The sequence below is a fragment of the Theropithecus gelada genome, chromosome 8 (genome assembly GCF_003255815.1).
Source record: "Theropithecus gelada isolate Dixy chromosome 8, Tgel_1.0, whole genome shotgun sequence".
NCBI lineage: Eukaryota > Metazoa > Chordata > Mammalia > Primates > Cercopithecidae > Theropithecus > Theropithecus gelada.
Window position 1 is genome coordinate 4,521,035 of NC_037676.1, and position 22,549 is coordinate 4,543,583.

General features: G+C 42.6%; 1 protein-coding gene across 1 annotated transcript in view; it reads left to right on the plus strand.

Moving 5' to 3' along the window:
* The first annotated feature begins 4,243 nt into the window (after window positions 1-4,243).
* The window catches only part of TRMT9B (tRNA methyltransferase 9B (putative)), a 74,777-nt gene continuing 56,471 nt past the window's right edge, over window positions 4,244-22,549 (plus strand). Inside the window, exons 1-2 of the mRNA XM_025394239.1 lie at window positions 4,244-4,293; window positions 4,969-5,264. The gene's annotated coding sequence lies outside the window, so the exon portion shown is untranslated. The remainder of the gene's footprint in view (window positions 4,294-4,968; window positions 5,265-22,549) is intronic.

The following is a 22,549-nucleotide window of genomic DNA, read 5'->3' on the forward strand; positions in this document are numbered from 1 at the left end:
GTGAACTCTTTGATTCTCAGTCCAGTCTGACTGGGTCACTGTGGGGAATCCTTTAAAACTAATGAGGCCATAAAGCTGGAGCTTTGTCTATCCCTGTTGTTGGAATATTTTGTCTCCAGTGTCCTAAAGATCAGTCTGGGAGACTGGAGCACACCTCACAATTTCTTCCTGTAATCCGAAGCTAAGCTCGCCCGCTCTACCATTCGCCCTGGTGAGGGTTCCACTTCCTTATGCATCAAGATGTTATTCTGCTAAACTAGCTAACATCACTAAAAAAAAATGGGATGACTTGGAAAGGTGGAGAAAAGAGGGTAAAAATACAGTAATTTTTTGGTAAGTCTCCATTATGCTAATAATAGGTAAGCACCCCCAATGGCTAAGAGCCTGTACCTTAGACCAGGTCCTTTAATAAAATAGACGGTCAAGGCTGAAATGAATGAAATGGTGACATGAGCATCATGCAGCACATTTTGAGGCTTATGGCAATACATGCATATTAATGCATATATGTGCATTGAGTTCTAAGTGCGAAGGACTGTGATAGCCAATGAGGATAAGTAAAATAATGGTCAAAAGCTCTAGGAAAAGAACTTACGTGCATTCCTGACTTAAATGCCACACCTTAAGAGACTTCAGGTGTGGAGTAGTTATTACATAAGCTGGAGAAATTTCATGCTTTGCTAGGCAATGGCCTTGTAGTCCACAGGACATGCTAGACTGAACTGGTCACATTGGGAAAGTGTGCAGCCTGTGTACCTATGTGTAAGGAAGCACTGGGGCTGCCTTGCTCAGAAAGAGGCAGTGAGAAAGGCAGGCACTCAAAGAATCATGGCCAGCCATCTGCAGCCTCAAGAGGTATGTGCCAGACCCAGGCAGTTGACTAATAAAGAAACTGAGTTAACTGAGAAAGGTCATAATAATATTATATAGTACTGATGCTCCTTGACTTATGATGGGGGGTTACATCCTAATAAACCCATTGTAAATGGAAAGTGTTGTAAAATGCATTTAACACACCTACCCTACCGAACATGATAGCTTGGTTTAGCTTACCCTTAAAATGTGCTCAGAACACTTACATTAGCCTGCACTTGGGCAAAACCATCTAAGACAAAGCCTATTTTATAATAAAGTGTTGAATATCTCATGTAATTTATTGAATTCTGTACAAAAATTGAAAGACAATGGTTGTATGAGTACTAGAAGTATGACTTCTTGTGAATATGCATTGCTTTCAAATTATCATAAAGTAGAAATATTGTAAATGAACCATATAATGCAAGGAACATCTGTATATATAATATATATAAAATATATTGCTACATATAAATATATGTGTATATATGACATATAATACAATAATTTATATTATAGAAATATAATAAAATATATAATACATATGAATATATATTCATATTGCATATATATATTTATATTGCATAAGAATATATAATATATGAGTATATAAACTATATGCATGATATAATAATAAAATGTAATGATAAAGAAAGTTAAGCAACATACAATGAAGTTGAGTGTAATGTTAGAAAAAAACAGAAGGCCTGGCATGGTGGCTCACTCCTGTAATCCCACCATTTTGGGAGGCCGAGGCAGGCGGATCACAAGGTCAGGAGATCAAGACCATCCTGGCTAACACGGTTGAAACCCCGTCTCTACTAAAAATACAAAAAATTAGCCAGGTGTGGTGGCAGGTCCCTGTAGTCCCAGCTACTTGGGAGGCTGAGGCAGGAGAATGGCGTGAACCCGGGAGGCAGAGCTTGCAGTGTGCCGAGATGGCACCACTGCACTCCAGCCTGGGCAACAAAGCAAGACTCCATTTCAAAAAACTAAACTAAACAAAACAAAAAACAAACAAAAAAACCAGAAAACCACGTGTTCAGTGTTTCATAGTTGTCTAATTTATGTTGAGACTATGGCCAACACACTTTATAATTCTTCCTCAGAGAAAACGTATGGTTCTACAAAGACTCTGCTTATTAATAACAATCTTATATGTGGCATCCCTGACCTATTTGTATTGTTTTCTTTTTCTTTTTTTATATACAAAAATCTCCATTCTAAGAACCCAAGTTAGGAAATGCTATAGGATTGGGTATGACTACCAAGAGTAAAAATCCACTGAAATTTTTTTTAAATGAAAAATGCTAAACCTCAAAAATAATGAGAGAATAATACAATAAAGCCCCACGTGTGCACCCAGCATCAGCAACTGTCAATATTTTGACAGTCATTTTTTTATCTATTCCTTTCCCCTTTTTGCTGAGATATGAAAGTGAAATTCTCAGGTACGAAAAGAACATAAATGGTTTAAAAGTCTAGCTATGTTTCTCTAGTGTACAAATTTTCTTTACAGTACATTTTTCTTTCCATTTCCACAACTATTACCCAAATTCTACTGGTGGTCATTGAAATGCCTCTTATGATGGTCTCAACTAGAAAAATCTCTTTGTTTTTCTACCTGCCTCCAAATAAGAAAGACATTGGTAACTCATGTCATAGTTCACGAGTCTCTAGGGATTCTACACATCTGCTTCAGCCAGTCTGTGAACTTTCAGAAAACATATGCAAATATTTCACATTTGTTTATTATATAAGGGGGTTTCAAAGCTTCTATCAACATTTTCATAGGGGCCTATTACCTACAAAAGGTTAAGAATCTCTGCCTCTATTACATCTTGAAAGCATATCAAATATACTATCTCACTTCCACTCCCTAATTGTATGTATGTATGTATGTATGTATGTATGTATGTATTTATTTATTTTGAGATTGGGTCTCTGTCACCCAGGCTGGAATGCAGTGGTGCAAGCATAGCTCACTGCAACTTCAAACTTCTGGGCTCAAGCGATCCTCCTGCCTCAGCCTCCTGAATGGCTGGGATTGTAGGCATGCACCACCATGCCCAGTTAATGTTTTGTATATCTTTCAGAAATGAAATTTCACTATGTTGCCCAGGCTGGTCTCAAACTCCTGGCCTCAAGCGATCCTCCCATCTCGGCCTCCCAAAGTGCTGGAATAACAGGCATGAGCCACCTCACCTAGTCCTTAGCCATTTTTTTATATTTAAATCAGGTACCGGCCACCACTTCCAGGATGCCTTCCCTGACAATGTCATCTACAACTGATTTCTCGCATGGTTGCTTGCAAAAGTTAAGCTAGGTTACTTTCCTGTTTATCACAGTCGCTCAATCACTGGACAAGTATTTATCAGGTCCTACTATTTGCCAGGCACTATCCTATACTTTAGGTATACTTTGTCGCCTGATGCACTGTTAGAAGAGGACAAGGAACATCACAGTATCCAACACATCTTCTGTGTCCAAGGACATATTGCAGTTGTAGCTCCAGTGAATGGAAGCAAAAGGATGAGCAGTTGCATTTCTGTAGCTGGCGTTCAGCTCAAGAATACCAGACTCGTGGTGTTTTTTATTTTATTTTATTTTTTTCTTTCTTTCTTTTTGAATGTGAGGCCTTTACAAAAAAAGAAAATGTCAATCTGATTATCCAGGGCATGACGATAAAGAGAAGCCCAAACAAATGTTCCCCCACTCTACCCCACTCAATATACTGTGGCACTAGAAAACCATTCCGGAATCAGAAACTATATGCTGATCTCCACCAACCCTCTTAGTAGCACCTGAAATAGACCAGCGTCTATGTGAGACCTGTAGTTGGGTCCCCACAAATAACCTGTTATAGACCAGTGTCTATGTGAGACCTGTAGTTGGGTACCCATAAATAACCTGGACTGGAAAAAACAGCTCGACATGAACTCTGCCCCCTAGGCAGGGGATCAGGAGCACGAACCTCTATACCAAGGGCGGCAGAGCGGTTACTAAACGTGCTCGTTTTTCGTCACTGGGAACGTGCATTTTTAAAGTGCATAGGTCCCTGATGATAAGGGAGTTGTTTAATAATAGGCGGTTGGAGATATTATCACGTTAGGGACTTGGAAGAAAGTAATTAACGCTATTGTAACAGAAGCAATGGGGGGAGGGAAGGTTTGTGTCCAGTTTTGGGCAAAAACTTATAAGTTCCACCCGCCTTTTGATGGATGCTTTTTTGATGGGGCTTGTTTTGCAAAACTCAACAGATAAGTCATGCTGTGTACTGGAATGATTTGGAGCGTCTAAGCCGTGGCACCCTACTTAATCCCCCATCTCCAGTTATCCCAATGGACCGACCCCAAGGGGGCATTTCCGCTGAAGTCCGGGGCTGTAAAAATTAAGTGAGAAAAGCCTCGCTAAAGTCACACGTCGCCGTCACCCCAGGTACTACGCTGATGCGCTTCGGGCCGACCAGGTGCGCCCGCCGGGGCGTCTTCTACGCAGGACGGGCCACGCCGAGAGACACCGGCAACAAGGGCAAGGCGGGAGGCCGGAAGGTCACCCCAGTCCCCGGCCGGGCGGGCGCGGCCCAGCCTCACTTCCCGGGCACGTTCGGGCGGGGCGATTGCAGGGAACGAGGCGGGGAGGCGACAGTCCCCGGCTCCGCCGCCCGCCAGCCCGCCTTCCCTGCCCGGAGGCGCCGCAGGCCTGGGTTCCCGGACAGCTGAACCAGAGCGCCGCCTCCCGAAAGGTGAAGGCAGCCCGGGGAGGCGGGGACGACGACTGGGGCGGGGGCCGCGGGCGGTCTCCCCGCGGCTGTCGCGGGGCCAGCCCAAAGCCCCGGATCCCCGGGAGCTGCGCTTCCCGCGCGGGGCGCCGGAGTAGGGCGGGCCAAGCTGGCCTGCGGCTGCGGCGGGAGGAGGGGCTAGCAAAGCACCCCCGAGCTGGCCCAGGCGCGGGAGGCCGGGGCTCGCTGCAACTTCTCTTTGGAAGCCCCTACACTAGCCCGGGCCCGCGCGCGCGCTTCCCCACGGCCACGCGCGCACCCTGCCGCCCGCTCCTCCGCGCGCCCTCCGTCTATTTTTTCCCTCTTCCTTTCATCCTCACACTCTAAAATAGGTCAAGGGGTGGAAGTTACACCTGGTGCAGCCCTCGGCTCTGATGCAAAAGCAGCTTTTGCCCCTGGCTGCGGGACAGCAATGTGACTACTCGCATCGGGAGAGCTGCTGTCCGTCCCCACACCGTGCAGAAAGCGCCGGCGACTCGGGCGCTGACAATGGTCTGCAGCGGGGAGCGGAGAGAAGCCTCTGTTCCACCCTAGATCCGCCGCCTCGGCGCCCGCCCGCGGGGAGGAGGGGGCGCGACAAGTCATCTAGCGCGTGCTCCGGAGCCCGCGCCCGGGTCCGGCCGCCTGGGTGAGTTCCTGGTCCTCCCCTGCCTTTCGGTAGCCCAGGGTGGCCTGTTTACCTTGCAAACTTAGATACGATCAAAAGAGGCGAGACTGCCATGCCGTAAGGGATTGCGGGATGTGCTTTGGGTGTGAGATCAGATAAATCAGAATTCAGAGATAAAGAACATGTCTAGTGCTTTAAAGGTTAAAATGGATTCGTATTTTTTCATGGAGTGCACGTGTATCTTTCCCTGGGGAACTGATTTTTAATTAGTAAGAGGCAAAGAACTAAGATAACTTGAAGCCAGAAAGTTTTCAAAACTCACGATGAAAATACAGTTTAAGAAGGAATGCCAAAATAGGAAGGTAAGGATTTGTATGATATTATTTGCTATGTGTGGGATTTGTTTGTTTGTTTGTTTGACGGAGTCTCTCTCTGTCACCCAGGCTGTAGTGCAATGGCACGATCTCGGCTCACTGCAATCTCCGCCTCCCGGGTTCAAGCAATTCCCCTGCCTCAGCCTCCTAAGTAGCTGGGATTACAGGCACCCGCCACCACGCCTGGCTAATTTTTGTGTTTTTAATAGAGACGGGGTTTCAACATGTTGGTCAGGCTGGTCTCGAACTCCTTACCTCGTGATCCGCTCACATCGGCCTCCCAAAGTGCTGGGATGGGGCCCGGCTGGGTCTTTTTATATTACCTGGGTTCATTGTGATAAATGATGTGAGCCCACAGTGCTCTATGTAGAAAGAAGATAAGGCTGTAAATGTCTACTTGCAGAGCTTTATGTTAGGTGGTGGGCATGAATTTAAATGTACATTGAAAATTTAGTGTGTAGAAAGAGCTAAAATATATCTACACTGTTTTAGGTTAAGATTTTGGTAATATTACAGCTAACCATTGGCATTTAACCCTGTTTCAGCAACTAAAAGTGCTATTATTCATGTGACATCAGCAAATGGAAGCCTTTATCTTTCTATTTTTTATTATTTATTTGTTTGTTTCTTTGTTTGTGTTTGAGATGGAGCCTCACTCTGTCGCCCAGGCTGGGGTGCAGTGGTGCGATCTTGGCTCACTACAACCTCTGTCTCCTGAGTTCAAGCGATTCTCCCGCCTCAGCCTCCCCAGTAGCTGGGATTACAGGTGCAAACCACCATGCCCAGCTAATTTTTTTTTTTTTTTTTTGTATTTTTAGCAGAGAGGGGGTTTCACCTTGTGGGCCAGGCTGGTCTCAAACTCCTGACCTCAAATGATCCACCCACCTCGGAAGCCTTTATCTTTTAGCTAATGAATGGTTAACTTGTTTGAAGTTTGGGGAAGGGAGAGTTGGAGCTTTCTTTGTCCTTGATGACTGGCTGAGAATACAGGGTAAAGAACTGTCCAGTATTATGAGTGGTGCCTTAGAGTTGCTCATAGCAAGATCACTTAGGAGAATGGAAGTGGCTGTCAGATGGTCATTGGTTATCTATAACTTATTTGAAGGAGACCTTGAGAAGTTGGGACGTATCTTGTCACTGAGGAAATTATGCCAAAGAACTGCTGCTTTATTAACGCATTTGATCAGATTTGAGACGGGAGCTTTGTATACACTCTTTTTCTAACTCCAAAGAAATTTTTTTTCTAGAAAGATTCAATTGCCGTAATCATGTCCTTTGGAAATGTGCCGTTTTGCGTGTATATCTTAATATGGAAAAAGTTCCAAGGTAGTTCAAAGGTTTTAATAAAATTTTACTTACCAGAGGGATGTGAAATTGGGAATACCCTGTGTGGATAGTTAACTCTGCCTTAAATTGGAAGGTCAATGGGAGCAGGGATCTTCCCAGTATATCTTAAATCTCTGTGTATGTGTATCTTTGACAGCCATATCTTACTGGAGATTGCAAGGGTTGTAAAGAAGAGACCAGACCTTATAGTATTTCTGATAGGTGGATATGTGGATGCTTAAATGCATTTCACTTGTAAAGAATTTATATGCTCCTTTAGAGAACTAGTCTCCACAATTTGAAACAGATTTATGAAGAAGACTCTATCATTGCTTTAAAGAAGACACAAGCAAGACATACTTGGCACTATACAGGCTCATGATGTTGAGAGCAAAATGCAATTAAATGCCTGTGTTTACTACATGTCAAAGTTCTCATTTGTATTTTTAAACAGGAATTGAGTGAAAGCTCTCACTGCAATTAAGCCCCTGGTATAATGCATTATTGAAATTAGGCTGTCAGCACTTGTCTGTGCAATCTTATGTTTTCACTTGTAGATAAATTAGGAATTCTTCTGAAAAGAATGGCATGAAAGCATTAAGATAACTGGAGAATTCATTTAAGGACAGACTGAAGAGTGATGCCAAATGGCCAGTTAAATGTCCTTCAGCTTTTGTGATTCACTTCTCTTGATGCCATAGAGAAAGTACATTGCATAGACCTCCTAGCGGAGACATCTTCAAAAGGAGTTAACATCATTGACTTTGGATACTCACTTCTCATCCAGAGAAACTTCTAACCACTCAAAGAAAGCATTTTAAGAGTTTGAACTAGATCACCTGGATTGAAGCCCAGCTCCGAGCCATTTCCTTGTCTGTGAAATGGAGATAATGACACCTCCCCAGGTGGCTATGGAGCAAATGACTAGGTGTAAAATGCTGAGTACACAGTTGGCACATTGTGAGCAGTCATAAAGAGGGGTTTATAACAAGAAGTAGGAATATGTTGACTAAATATCATCTCCTGGAGGCTGCAGAGAGGTTGCTGCCTAATTGACTCTAGAACTGAATATATGGGTCACTGGTTCAGTCCCCCATCTGGGTATACTGAATATATTCCTAGTATACGCCTATAGCATAGAGTATAGAATATGTTGTACTCTTAGTAACCAGTGTCCTTTGGGAGCCAGAGGCTGTCACACTTGCATCTCCTCCACCCTAGACAGGCCTTTGACTCAGCTAGGTTAAAGAAGTAACCTGTGGTTGTTTTTAGAGATGACAATGAGGTGGTGGGGGGAGGTGGGCACTTGAGGGGTTTGGTGTATGGTCCTCTTCACACATATGCGTGGTTTTCTTCTCTTTGCTTTTCCCTGTTCCCTTCTATCCTCCCTTCTTTTCTCTCTAGGGGTCCGGACGATTATTTCCCAGCCTTTGTTAATATGTCTCGGCATCAACCCTAGGCCGTAAAGGGTTGTTAGTCCTGATTTGGGTAGTTCTGGAAGGTGCAGCCTGTGAGCTTTTTGTTCTTAAAGGTGTAACTGCGAATGTCAAATGGGCACAACCTTTGCCACTTCCATGGTTCTTCTGGGGTGTGATGTCCCATCTTGCTATATTGAATGTGCTCATTTCTACCTTCTCTTTCTTCTCCATCAAGTTGCAGATAATGGAAACTATCCTAACTATTTCAAGCATGCAGGGGTTGAATATGAGAATTAGGTGCTCACAAGAAGGTTGGAATGAAGGTTGCAACTGAAAGTAGAGGAGGGGACCTGGCCTGAGCCTCATGTCTTGGCTCCCAGGCAGCAAGCTTGATTGGCCCCCAGGGTTGCTGCTGTCATTGCCACAGCCTGGGGGATGGGAATCAGAACCACCACTAGAACTGCTAACATCAAGGGTGCACCTTTCGGGCTAAGTTCCATTGATCAGAGAGGCTGCTGCAAAATGCCTCTCCACCCTAGGAAGCTAGTGACTGAACATTGCTACCAACAACAAAAACAAGGAAGCAAATGTTTTCCTTCGATGCTCTCCACCTTCCTTCTTACCCTGCTCATCTCCCTGGAAGAACACTGTGCCCAGAACCCTAGCTGCAAGGGACTCTGGGAAATGCAGCTTATAGGTTTCTAGCCTCAAAGATAGAGGGATGCACACCTGAAGGAGATAGGAGTGAATGTTGTGTGACAATCCATCATGCCTAACACATATCTAAAATATATTTCATCCAAGATTTGGCTAGAATATTTATTTTTAAAGCTGGTAGAGATTGACTTTGGAAAGGTAAGAGGATATGTTGTAAAAAATTTTTAAAGGAGTTAGTTGCTAACCAGTTACCTTTTCAAACAGATGGATGTTATCCTTTTGCAACTGAAATTGCTGGAAAAAGCATCAAGCAAATGAGTAACTAAAAATTACCAAGCGCCTGTCTCTGCATGTGGTACTAATTGAATGGAAATAATGTTCCTTAGGTTTGGTTTCATAATCAAGGTAAAATATTAGGAAAATGATTTTTTAAAAATTATTTTTCCTTCTCAAAGCCACAGATAGTCTACTCATTTAATGAACCACAATACAAAGGAAGACAATAATGTCCTAAGAGAGAAATAATAGCACCTGGCTTGCTAGTTCTTTCGTCAGACGAATTATCTGTGTTTTTCCCAAATCCTTCTCTCCCCTGTAACTTTCAGCATGCTCATTTTAAGGATTACAGGAATAGACGTGACTTGTTTATTGGAGAATAACATAAGAGTATGCTTGAGTTCACTTTAATTACTTATTTCATACCCTGGTGCTTGTCAGATTCCTTTTTTTCCAAAGTATTGAAGTAGATATGATTGGATCTCTTCTATTTTTAAGCAATAAATTACCAGTTCATTTGCACTCACAAATTACATTAGCACATCAAGGGATGGTCTTGATTATTGAACAAAATTGTGTTATATTTACCTCTGATATTTGGAGTTGGAAAATGAGAGAAGATATTCATCCAGGGGGTGGATAACAATAAGCTTATGATAGTATGGTACTTTTATTATAAGTGCAGAACAGTAGGTTACTCGAAGAGAAAGTGGTGTGTTCTCTCATGGTGAGGTGGAAGATGGAAATAATTGAAACATGAACATATTTCTGACTTCAGGGAATATTTGTTGATATTTTTAACAACAACAAAGAGGTAGCCAAGAGAGACAAGAAATAGCAACTGTCTGGAACCATGTCTTTCTCTTCTCTGTTCCCTTTAACCCAGAGCTAGTGAAGTAGGAGAGCTTGACAAATGTTAGAGGGTTTTAGTGTTTAGAGAAATAATGTGTCTATAAGAAATGAGGACTACTTTTGGTGCTCTAATCAGTGTTCAGAAAGTAATCAGAAACCTTTAAAATTTTATCAGAGCCTATAACTTTCCATGGGTCATCAAATTTATGATTAGAGTAATCCAAGAAAACACAGGTACGTTCTGAATGTTAAGGCATTTGCATACAAAGATGGCAATTCAATGATTTATACAATTATGAAATAGATCTAGGGTGATCAGATGACTTATTCTTCAAGCCAGGACACTTTTGAGAGTGAAGAGGGAATGATTAGTGATTGCCCTGAATACAGAAGCATAAATAGAGACTGCCTCAGCAAACCTTGGGGTGACCAGGACTTAACAGTCACCCAAGATTAAGGTGCTAGTATTACAGCTTGATTGCATTAACTGCAATACTGATTTTTAAAAGTTGTAATAAAATATACATAGAATGAAATATACTATTTTAACTGTTTTTTGAGTATACAGTTCAGTGACCTTTATTTTTACATTGTTGTGCAACCATCGCCACCATCCATCTCCAGAATGTTTTTATCTTCTTAAAGTGAAACTCCATACCCATTCACCCATAATTCCCCATCCCTCCTCCCCACAGTACCTGGCAATCACTCTGTCTATATACGTTTGATTATTCTAGGAACCTATATGACATGGCTTGGCTGGGCACCCACCCAAATCTCATCTTGAATTGTAGCTCCCACAGTTCTCAACATGTCATGGGAGGGTCCTGGTGGGAGGTAACTGAATCATGGGGGTGGGTGTTTTCCCTGCTGTTGTGATAGTAAGTAAGTCTCACGAGATCTGATGGTTTTATAAGGGGGAGTTTCCCTGCACCAACTTGCAGCTCTCTTGCCTGCCGCCAATATAAGACATGACTTTTACTTTCCGCCATGATAGTGAGGCCTCCCCAGCCACGTGGAACCGTGAGTCCATTAAACCTCTTTTTCTTTATAAATCACCCAGTCTCGGGTATGTCTTTATCAGCAGCGTGAAAACAGACTAATATACTATATAAGTGGAATCATATAGTATTTGTCCTTTTGTGATTAATTTATTCCACGTAGGACAATATTTTCAATGTTCATCCATGTTATAGTGTATATCAGAATCTCCTTCCTTTGTAAGGCTGAGTAATATCCCATTGTCGGTTTATGCCACATTATGCTTATCCATTCAGCTGCAGTTCGGATACATGGCTTGCTTCCACCTTTTGCGTATTGTACATAATGCTGCTGTGAACATGAGTGTGCAGATATCTCCTAGAGTCCCTGCTTTCAGTTCTTTTAGGTATATACCCAAGTATTGGTTTTTAAATGAAGAAATTAAAAATGGAAGGAAAAGAAAGCATTCTTTTCCTCTGTAAGATATTTCTGATTCTGTTCCTCCAGCATAGTACTGCATCACATTGGTGCCCAGCTATGCCTCTGTAGGATTCATCAGAAAAATCAGGTAATTCAAAGAAACTACCGCTGAAAAAAGCACCCAAGATCTTAAATTTCATCTCCATACAAGAAAGGAAGCTAGTTTTTCTGTAACAACTACCATGATGCATTAACCACAGGTGTATGTCTCTAAATGAACAGGGCTGGCATCTACAATGTCAGAATCTGAACAAAGTGAATGATGACCTTCAGTAGCACAAAGAACCAGCATGAGATTGAACAAAAGAATTCTCCATGTTACCTATACACCATGGAATACTATGCAGCCATAAAAAGGATGAGTTCCTATCCTTTGCAGGGACATGGATGAAGCTGGAAACTATCATTCTCAGCAAACTGTCACAAGGACAGAAAACCCAACACCACATGTTCTCACTCATAGGTGGGAATTGAACAATGAGAACACTTGGACATAGGGTGGGGAACATCACACACTAGGGCTTGTCAGGGGTGGGAGGCTGGGGGAGGGATAGCATTAGGAGAAATATCTAATGTAAATGATGAGTTGATGGGTGCAGCAAACCAACGTGGCACATGTATACCTGCGTAACAAACCTGCACGTTGGGCACATGTACCCTAGAACTTAAAGTATAATAATAATAATAATAATAATAATAAGAATTCTCCATGTGACCAAGACCATCTTTGTAACACAGGGGACCATGAACTTCCCGAGTGAAAGGGTACAGACTAACAACTACAGGTTGAGCATCCCTAACCTGAAAATCCAAAATCTGAAATGCTCCAATATCCAAAAATTTTTGAGCACTGACATGATATGCCACAAGTGGAAAAATCCCACACCTGACTTTACTTGACAGATTGCTGTCAAAACGCAGTCCAAACTTTGTTTCATGCATACAATTATTTTAAAACATTATATAAAATTACCTTCAGCTATGTGTATATAAATCACAAATGAATTTTGCTGGTTTATGTCTATGCAAATATGCTACAATTGGAAACATTTCTGATCCCAAGGATTTTGTCCTCTCCTCTCCTCTCCTGCCCCTTTTACTCTTTTCATTTGTTTTTGTTGTTGTTGTTTGTTTGTTTGTTTGACAGAGTCTTACTCTGTAGCCCAGGCTGGAGTGCAGTGGCATCATCGTGGCTCACTGGAACTCAACCTCCTGGGCTCAAATTATCCTCTTGCCTCAGCCTCCTAAGTAGCCGGGACCACAGGTTGATGCCACTACACCTAGCTAATTTTGTTTACTTTTTGTATATACTGGGTCTCACAAAAAGCCTACTTTGCCCAGGCTGGTATTGAACTCCTAGGCTCAAGTGATCCTCCCACCTCAGCTTCCCCAAGTGCTGGGATTACAAATGTGAGCCACCGCGCCTGGCCTGGTCCCAAAGATTTCAGAAAAGGGATAGTTAATCTGTATCTGTTGATTTGGAAGCTGAGATGAAAGGAGACAGGCTACAACAGAATAGGGAGCTTCCAGGTACAGAGAAAAGTATTCTTCCTTTGGCTGTGGAACTAGATACCTGCATGCCAGTGTCAAGAACATTCGCGCAGCTGCTCTCAATTTAGACAATCCCTTTATGGAAGTGGAGACATCAAAATGCAACCCTTCATTGGAAGTTTTAAGTAACACAATTTCCACTGGAGCTTTATAGTCCTGGAAAGTAATGTCCATGTGTCTGGGACAAATACGGAGTTGCTGCATTTACTATATGGGAATTGCTCCCCCTGTTTAATTCTCTGAGCCAGTTTTGACGCTCTGAGGAGTCAACAGAGGAAATCTGCTCATTTAAAATGGCAGCCTTGAGGAAAACAGATACATTTCAGTCATTAGTAGTAACCAAGCTTAAGAAAATACATCTGCAGAAGTTACCTGACGATCAGAAATGGTAGCTGAGAGCCAAACAGGTATTAAGGAGCTTTCAGAAAAATGGAGCCCACGGAGTATCTTACGGCAGCCCAGAATGGACAGTGTTCCCAGGCCTGCTCTCCTTGGGCAGTACCTGTATCGGTGAAGACTGAAAAATGAACAGGCAAGTCCATACAGAAACCTGCACACAAATGTCTGTAACCACTTTGTTCCTAATTGCCAAAAACTGGAAGCAACCAAGATGTCCTTCAGTAGGTGAATGGATAAGCAAATTGTGATATATCCTTACAATGGAATATTATTTAGTGATTAAAAAGTAATGATTTTTCAAGCCACAAAAGGACATGGTGGAACCCTAAATACATATTACTAAGTAAAAGAAGCCAGTCTGAACAAGGCTAAATGCTGTGTGATTCTAGCTAATTGACATATGGAAAGGCAAAACTCTAGAGACTGTGAAAAGATCAGTGGTTGCCCTGGGTCTAGTGGGAGGGGAAGAGAAGAATAGGTTAAACACAAGGGATTTGTAGGGCAGTAACACTAGGCCAGGCGCGGTGGCTCACGCCTGTAATCCTAGTACTTTGGGAGGCTGAAGGGGGTGGATCATGAGGTCAAGAAATCGAGACCATCCTGGCCAACGTATTGAAACCATGTCTCTACTAAAAATACAAACATTAGCTGGGCGTGGTGGTGTGTGCCTGTAGTCCCAGCTACTCGGGAGGCTGAGGGAGGAGAATCGCTTGAACCCAGGAAGCAGAGGTTGCAGTGAGCCGAGATTGTGCCACTGCACTCCAGCCTGGTGAAAGAGTGAGACTCTGTCTCAAAACAAACAAACAAACAAAAAACTATTCTGTGTGATACGGTAATGGTGGATATGTGACATTATGCATTTGGCAAAACCCAAAGAACTGTCTAATACAGAGTGAATCCTAATATAGCCTATGAATGTTAGTTAATAATAAATATCAATAGTGGTTCATCAGTTGTAACCCAAGTACCACACCAATGCAAGATTTTAATTTAAAAAAATTCATAATTTTTTTTTTTTTTAAGTTAACAAATACATCACTTGATGCTAGCACAGGAGTTGTAGAAAACGTTAACTTCAGGGCTCCAAGTGATGACAGGTCAAATGGTAGGCTACATAGCTCCAAGTCAAGAGAATTAACAAAACAGAGCAGCTCTGTTGCCCTAATCCCAGAGGAAACATCTAATCAGCTACACTGCACCTTCAGTGCAGACATTTCAACCAAGCTTTCAACAGGCGAGGAGAATATATTCAATCAGACTTCTCAGCAGACCACTTCCTTGCCTTCCAGTTTCATATTAGTTAAAGACTTGGGTCAGAGACCACAGAATCCATTAACAGACACACCTGAAACCAGAGAGAATGCCAGCCCTGAAGCTGCAATGCCAACCATCCACAAGTTTCTCCAACCTTCTACCATTAATGTTTCATCCTACAGACATGGACTGGATTCTCCATGCTAGCTTTCCTCTGCAAGAAGCTCTTGGGGCTATGCATTGAGTTGGCAGAAATGCAGACCTTGATATTCTTGCTTTGCTAGCAAACCATCATAACTATGGAAAAATGGGCTTGATCATATGTCATTCCCTTCAAAAAGCTATGTAGGCACACCCATACATATACATTATGTGTAGAAACCTACATGTAGAATGTTGAGTTAGATAATTTTAATGATTTTTTTCAGCCAAAATAGTTTATGATTTCTTGTCTGATAGTTTGTCTATTCTACTTGTTAAAATGTGGGCCTTTAAAATATGTTGGCAGTATGTGCATACAGAGGATTTTTTTCACCTTAAGATGATGTGTTCTGGCATAAAATTAATAGCTTTTTTTTTTTTTTCGGTAGAGTCCCTCTCTATTACCCAGACTGGAGTGCAGTGGTGTGATCTTGGCTCACTGCAACCTCTTCCCCCTGGGTTCAAGCGATCCTCCTACCTCAGCCCCCTAAGTAGCTAGGACCACAGGTGTGTGCCACTGCACCCAGCTAATTTTTATACTTTTTGTAGAGACGAGGCTCGCTGTGTTGTCCAGGCTGGTCTGGAACTCCTGAGCTCAAGGGATCTGCCCACCTTGGCCTCCCAAAGTACTGGGATTACAGGCATGAGCCACTGCACCTGGCCAGATGGATGGTTTTATGTGTAGCATACCACTTTAGAATGAGAGCGAATCTTTGAAAGGCAGAACCTACTATAAATCCTACCACTTGTGCAGCTAACAGCTGACTGACTTCATGCTGTGGCTGTGTGTTTCTGCTGTAGATGAGGTAGGCCTTGTCAACTCAATTGTCAAATTAAAAACTTGTAGCCACATGGTTTAGGGGTTTGGATTCTTCCCAGTCTGCTGAATATTATGATTTATCCATTAAAGCAGGAAATTCAAGAATAATTGAATAACTAAAAAATGGAGGAAAAATTATGTTATATTTTTACATAGAACTTTTTATTACAAGTAAATAGTAATCACTAAACCATGTATACTGGCGGCTGGGCGCAGTGGCTCACGCCTGTAATCCTAGCACTTTGGGAGGCTGAGGTGGGCGGATCATGAGGTCAGGAGTTTGAGAGCAGCCAGCCAATATAGTGAAACACCGTCTCTACTTTAAAAATTCAAAAATTAGCCTGGTGTGGTGGCATGTGTCTGTAGTCCCAGCTACTTGGGAGGCTGAGGCAGGAGAATCGCTTGAACCTGGGAGGTGGAGGTTGCAGTGAGCCGAGATTGTGCCAGTGCACTCCAGCCTGGGTGACAGAGTGACTTTGTCACAAAAATAAAACAAAACAAACAAACAAACAAAGCACATGTATACTGTCAGGACACAGTGGCTCATGCATGTAATCCTAGTGTTTTGTGAGACAGAGCCAGGCAGATCTCTTGAGTCCAGGAATTCAAGACCAGCTTGGGCAACATGGCAAAACCCCATCTCTACAAAAACAAAAATTAACCTGGGAGTGGTGGAGTGTGCCTGTAGTTCTAGCTACTCGGGAGGCTGAGCAGGGAGGATTGCTTGAGCCTGGGAGGTCAAGGCTGCAGTGAGCCATGATCGCACCACTGCACTCCAGCCTGGGCAACAGAAGAAGACCCTGTCTCAAACAAAACAAAAATGTATATAAGTTTTTTAAAATCTTGTGCAATGGCTGCCTTCGTTAAAGCTGTACCTGAGTAGCTCCTGTTTTCTGTTTATTTAAACTAGACTGCAGCGTGGCATGATAGATCTGTAGACATGTGGATTCAGCCCATGTGGATTCTAGTCCTTGCTCCTCAAGAAACCAATGATATTGTTTCCATACTGGTTGATTCCCAGATATTTATAAATGACACCAATCGCATCAGCTTTCGTTTTGTAATCCATTCACCTGTTTTTGACTTTGGTCTTTTCGTACATGAACTATGTAACTTCTCATTTTCTAACAATTTAGGATGCCCTAAAACAAAGATTTGATGATCAAGGTAGAATATTGGCTTTTCTAAGGAAACTCAAAAAGACTCATGTCATTATTGTGATATTACTTTTGTTCTTTTAAAGCTATTTTTCAAAAATATCGTATTTCATCTTTTTGAAAAACATTACATTTCAACATCATTGACATGGGGTACATCTTACAGTTGATGACACATCCTCATCTTTCTTGGCAATAACTAAAATAGTTGTGCATTTTACAAAATAGGTGGCTTCCTAGCTTCTGTGAAATGTTTTATAGCCATTTACCAGAACATTTCCATCCTGCCACAGGAACTTCAGGTCAAATGCTTTGTCTTACTTATTTTGTAATTTTAAATTTCGGGCCAGAGTTCTGTATTCCTGTTTAATTTGTTTTTTTATTTTTAAGGTAGTTTATGATAGAACTCCTTGAGGTTAAAAAATAGTATTTATAGTTTTTAACTCTAAATAATAGACTGTGGTTTTTTGTTTGTTTTTGCTTGTTTGTTTGTTTGTTTTTGAGACGGGGTCTCTGCCACCCAGGCTGGAGTGCAGTGGCACAATCACAGCTCACTGTAGCCTCAAACTCCTGGGCTCAAGCGATCTTTCTTCCTTATCTTCCTGAGTAACTGGGAGTATAAGCATGCACCACACGAGGCTAATGTTTTTTTTAATATTTTTTTTAAATTTATTTTTATTTTTTGTAAAGATGGGGTCTCACTATGATGCCTAGGCTGGTCTTAAACTCCTGGCCTCAAATGACCCTCACACCTCGGCCTCCCAAAGTGCTGAGATTACAGGTGTGAGCCATATGCTTGGTTCAGAGATAAGACTGTTTTCTTATACACCGGCTTATCTCTGAAAAAACAAACACAGTCATAAAATGGAATATGAAAACCGAAAAAATCAAACTTTCCAAAACAGTCTGGTTTATTCTGGTCGCAGACTTCGTAACTCCTCCCACTAGGAGAAGTACAATTTGCTGCCACAGGAAAGCTTAAAATGCCAAACACATTCTTATGAAATACAGTGCAAGCTGCCTGCAAATGAGGCCATTCTTTCAACTGGTGTTATTTCCTACTTCAGTGCAGTTTTCATAATTGTGGCACTTACCCAGAACCAAAAGCCTCTGTGTGTGATGTAAGCATTCAAGCCATATGGCTGCATTGGTTTTTGTAGATACCAAGCAGGTGTGGACTCGGAGACTCTGGAGGGAACTACAGAATCCAAGCTATTGAGGAGCTCAATTTGAAAGAAACAGAGCTAGCACCACAGTGAACACAGAGCATAGAGATGGTGGCAGGGAGATCTGACTAAAAAGCCGAAGGCTGGCAATCAGAAGGCCAGCTACCCAAGGGTTTAGCAGGAAGACATGGTGTGGCCAGCTTTCCCCAGCATCCAGATCCCTGTCCAGAACCAAGGTGGCCTGTGAGCTGTCAGTACAGGATGTCACCAAACTCATTTATCCGAAGCTGACCCCTCTGATGACCTGAAAGTCTTTTTCTTCATATTTTTGATAGGATCCCAAAAGGCTTAGTTGTCTGAAATTTTTTTTTTTTTTTTTTTTTTAAGCCCAAGGTATACTACAAGCAGGAAATTAGAAAGTAGAGGAGCTTATGGAGACAGGCACAATGAGAGTGAGAAATGACAGCCGACCGCAAGATGGGGCAGGCTGGGGCACGGCGACTCACGCCTGTAATCCCAGCATGTTGGGAGACTGAGGCAGGCAGATTGCTTGAGCTCAGGAGTTCAAGACCAGCCTGGGCAACATGACAAAACTCCATCTCTACTGAAAATAGAAAAATCAGCCGTGTATGGTGGAGGGCACCTGTAGTCCTAGCTACTCGGGAGGCTGAGGCAGGAGAACCACTTGAACTCAGGAGGCAGAAGTTGTAGCGAGCCAAGGTAGTGCCACTGCACCCCAGCCTGGGTGACAGAGCAAGACTTTGTCTCAAAAAAGAAAAAGAAGAAGAAAAAAAGAAGCATTCCACGACTAGGCATGTCATGCATGCCTGTAATCCCAGCACTTTGGGAGACCAAGGCAGAAGGATCGCTTGAGCCCAGGAGTTCAAGACCAGCCTGGGCAACATAGTAAGACCCTCCATCTCTACAAAAAGTAAAACAAAACAAACAAAAAAAAACCCAGTAGCTTGGCATGGTGGCCCATTCCTGTGGTCCCAGCTACTCAGGAGGTTGAGGTAAGAGGTTCACTAGAGCCCAGGAATAGCAGGCTGCAGTGGGCTATGATTGTGCTACTGCACTCCAGCCTGGGTGGCAGAGTGAGACCCTGTCTCTGTGCTCAGGGTGGGGACGGGGGGAAGAAACACTCCAAACAAATATAGCCATGTGCCATTTAGTGTGGATGCAGACACTTTGTGAACTCTGGAAAGCATTGCTACTGTATAACACTTTGTCATCTTTATTGATAACCCCTATGTTATCAATAAAGATGTGTTATTTACAAGCTAGACATTGCTGTTCTGTAATACTTTGTCATCATTAGCTCATATGTTACCAATAAAAAATGTGTTATTTATAGACTATTGAGATAGACATAAAAGCATGTGTTGGAAAGATTTCTATGATAATACAGCTATTTCTATTGTCAAGCCATGTGGCACAGCATTTATTTAAATTGGTCTACATTTTTAGTTCAGTGTCCATTTATTTAGCCTGGGACTTATTTGATTAATACAGGAGATGGCACACATGAATACCATCCAAAGTATGAGAGTAAGAACTAGATGCTGTGGGAACTCTCAGAGAACCCTCATTTCTAACACATAGGGTTAGGGGAACCATCCTGTTCAAGATGGGGCCTGGGCCTCATAGGGTTTGTTGAGGAGCTGGGTACAGTGGGGAAGTCTGCAGGCCTTGTTTTCCTAGAGGAGCAAAAAAATAGACTTTACCACATTCTTACTACCTTGCTTTCATTTTACAGTGTTCCTTTCCATGTTTACATTATGAGATTATAATCCAACAGCATTTTAGGGCTAGGTAGTACTCTAGTACTCACCTTCCTTACAGACACCGATGGTGAATACTCCCAAGGTGTGGGAAGGATAGGTCATGACATTCTAGGTATTTTTTTAACAGCACACAAAATTTGAATTGAGAAGCAGAAATGTTTTACAAGTTTCATGTCCAAGCAAGATATATCTCTAGGATCCTGGGTAAGTCATCTCCTGAATTTGTTCTCTTTCTGAAATGATCATCCAAAGATATGCACAATGTCCAGAAATCTTTGATCACTTAAGTTAAATACCAGTGGTAAAAGTCATCAAAAGTTTTAGGAACAAATGTGTTTCATAGGACTAGACAGTGGCACAGCTGAGACTTGACCTTAGGACTATAAGTCTAGAAAAATCCTTTTCTGAACTACTACTCCACCCTGTAGCTCCCCCACAAACACTGAACCTCATCAGACCATAACGAAATGGCAACAGTGATGACAAGGATGATTTGTTTACCCTGGAGATTTTTCTTGGGTTGAAGTTGACATTAAAAAAGGATGACATTCTCCAGTTAACATTTGACCAACTCAGACCCTCTTCATTTAGATTGTTTTTTGCTTTTCCCCACCAATGAACTAATAATGAAATGCGTCCTTTCTAATTAAAGCAGCTCCTTAACACTGGCACAGCCTCCTGAGTTTTCAATTTTTCTTTTTAAGTGAGTAGTCACTTCCATAGTAGAATTACAATTACTCACCACTTAGAATGTCAGAAGAGTATTAAGTACATCTTTATGCATGAAAGTGGTCAGCATGAATGTGGTCAGCAGTACAAAGCTTAACAAGTGGATTTTGAAGCAATATTATTAGTTTAATTTTCCCATGTCGTTGGACAGGCTGAAGGTCCTTATACAGCTGCTAAAACAGACAACATTCTTCTAATTTATTTACTTATTTACTTTTTGAGACACGGTCTTACTCTGTTGCCCAAACTGGAGTGCAGTGGCACGATCTTGGCTCACTGCAACCTCCGCCTACTGGGCTCAAACAATCCTCTCACCTCAGCCTCCTGAGCAGTTGGGACTACAGGCACATATCACCACACCCAGCTAATTCTTGCATTTTTAGTAGAGATGGGATTTCACCATGTTGCCCAGGCTGGTCTCAAACTCCTGGGCTCAAGCAATCCACCCCTCGATCTCCCTAAGTGCTGGGATTAGAGACATGGGCCACCACCTGGCCAAAAGTGCTATTTTAAATGAAATGTTCAAGTCACAGAAGACATACATCCCAAGAGACTATAAAGTTCTACAGGAGTATCTGACTTTCTGGGCATGTGACCTGTGTGATGGGGATGAGGGCAAGAAGAGTGAGGAAGTGGGCCGATCTTCCTCGTTTTTGTCTCTTTAATTTAGAAAACCTCAGCCTTGCTGTTTGGTGGGAATTGCTACAAAAGGAGACTTTTCCTTTCATAAACAGACATTATCCAGTGACAGACATTTTAGCAATTTCTGGTATATTTGTTGTAAAGAGCTAAATAGTTTTAAATAAATTACCAAAATCCCTTAATGCTTTCTAACTGGAGGTCTGCATTTTAATGGAATGCAATCAGGTTAATTGGAATCTTAAGACAGTGACATTTGGAGGCATGAGCTGTGAGCCGATGGCCACGTGGACTCCAGGTTCAGCTACCCACTCTGGGAGGAATCAGTCCTCAGGGTGGGAGGGGCAGCCTGAGCAGCTGGCAGCCCAGAAGGCCCCTCCCTGAGTCACAAGAGTGCACCCCTACCTCTCGCAGGAGGTGTGGTCCTGTTTGACAAGGTCAGTTACTAGAAGAAGTGAAGTATGGTGGGTAGAGAGCCATGCTGTTCATTATCTACACAGGCCTGGCCTGACTCACCCCATGGAGAAGCAACACACTTGCAGGCCTTCAGCAGTGGTCACGTAAGCCTGCTATTACATATTTATATAAAACCAAAAAGTGGGCTGGGTGTGGTGGCTCACACTTGTAATCCCAGCACTTTGGGAGGCCAAGGCGGGCGGATCATCTGAGGTCAGGAGTTCGAGGCCAGTCTGATCAACATGGTGAAACCCCATCTCTACTAATAATACAAAATATTGGCCCGGTGTGGTAGCATGCACCTGTAATTCTGGCTACTCGGGAGGCTGAGGCAGGAGAGTCACTTGGAAGGTGGAGGTTGCAGTGAGCTGAGATTGTGCCACTGCACTCTAGCCTAGGCGAGAGAGAGAGTGAAATTGTGTCTTAAAAAAACAAAACAAACCAAAACAAAAAGCAACAACAAAAAGAACTGAAAGGCCTGCCCTCTCTTGATTACACAGGTTTCCATCCATCCTAGGCTCTGGGACAGTGCTAGCTACCTTTGGGCTCACAGAGGCGTGTAAATCTACCTTCCTATGTTTTTGTGTTGTTTATATATAAATACATACACACACACACACACACACTCGCTCCTTTGCATCCAAAGGGGATTGGTTCCAGGGCCCACTCTACCCCCACACCCCTGTACTAAAATTCATGGATGCTCAACTCTGAGATATAAAAGGGCATAGTATTTGCATGTAACCTGTGTACATTTTCCCATTATTTTAAATCATCTCTAGATTA